Genomic DNA, 1,643 nt, shown 5'->3' with positions numbered 1-1,643 from the left:
AAAAAGTACACTATTCTAAACAATGTACAGACAAAAACTCTTATTTTATTTATATAGATAGAAGATAAAATAAATATATATATATACATGTAACAAAAGACAGACTGGCACAGCTTGTAGCTGTAGTCATCACGTTTCAATCAAGCTTTAACTATATTGTGTATGATCTGCGGTACCATCTGAGGTTTCGTGTTACACGTATATTTCACAGAGGGTGTGCAGCTGGTTTCAATTTAACGAGCATTTCACAAGTTGTAGTAGATTAATTTAATAATAAAGATAGACAAATGTACGAAACGAAAATATTAGACACTCGGTCTTTAAATAGAAAGTAACAGTTTGTGCCTAACAACAAACTAACAAGTCCCCCTGAAAGAATTCAAATAGGGGACTTAAATCGTAACTGGGGAAATCCCGAACAAGTGGATGACCCAGGATCGAACCCCGGCTACTGTCACCACAAACGTAGTTCCTCTCGAAACTCCCCTGACAACGGCACCAGATAAATACGATACTAATTAAGAATCTAGTAAAAATTAACTAATCAGTACTTCTACACGTAACCGTATGTAACTATGACAACGATCGATTGGATCTATTTATAGTTTAGATCTTAGATTTGTTTATTTGTTGTTAAGCGCAAAGCTACACATTCGGCTATCTGTGCTGTGCTCATCAAGGGGGTTCCAAACCCGTTGTAAAGCCTTCAGACTTACCTCTGAACCACTAGGGAGGGGGAGTCTTAGAAACATAGTGTAAAAAGGCTAGATAAGATGTGAAAATTAAATTATTTGTATCAACAACCGAATTCTATACGATTCAAAACGTTTAGTAAATTTTCACTTTAAATTAAAAAACAACAACTACAACTTAGAGATAAAAGGTTGTGAAGGAAAGGATTTTATTCCAAGTGTTTTACATCATTCAATAATCAATATGTACACGTCGTACCCCAATTTTTAGCGTTATAAGCCCTAAAGCTTATCGCCGAGCTACCAACCGATGCTTTTGTTCTTGTCTGTCGAGCTTCTCGCTAAGCTAGTCGAGGCCCATCTGCCTAACTTAGAAGTGATAGACTATATGGAAGACTAACTTGTCATCATCACCAAACGACAACTCTCGGGCTACTATTTTACCAACAACGAAAATTGGAATTAGCCATTACGTTATAACATTCTCACCAATAAAAGGGCGAACGTGTCCTCCTCTCTAGCTTCCGGACATGTCAGGCCGTGTGGGTCAATGCAGTTTGACCTAGAAGAGCCCCTAGCGGTGAAAGAATGAACAATATCCTCCATTTCGTTAACACCTACACAGTGTTATTTGTCTTTATTACGTTACTTTGGATACAATTAAAAAGAAATAAAAAACTATATATGGCGTATTTCATTGGTATCTTCGAAACCCGAACTTGTATACGTCACATAATAACGCTTGGAGACGGCTTGAATAGGTAATGAAGAAAAACTTTAATATAAGTTTCACATAACAGCAAATGTACAACGTTTCGACAAGGTTTTGTCATCATCAGGTACAAATAGTTTACAGTATGGAACAAAAGAGGTCACATGACCGGATACTGTTGCACTACATAGAAGAGATATCTTGGCACTCCAGGGGTGTTGGTTTAGAGTATGGTTGTT

The sequence above is a fragment of the Limulus polyphemus genome, unplaced genomic scaffold (genome assembly GCF_000517525.1).
Source record: "Limulus polyphemus unplaced genomic scaffold, Limulus_polyphemus-2.1.2 Scaffold4129, whole genome shotgun sequence".
NCBI lineage: Eukaryota > Metazoa > Arthropoda > Merostomata > Xiphosura > Limulidae > Limulus > Limulus polyphemus.
Note: the sequence above shows the minus strand (reverse complement) of the source record.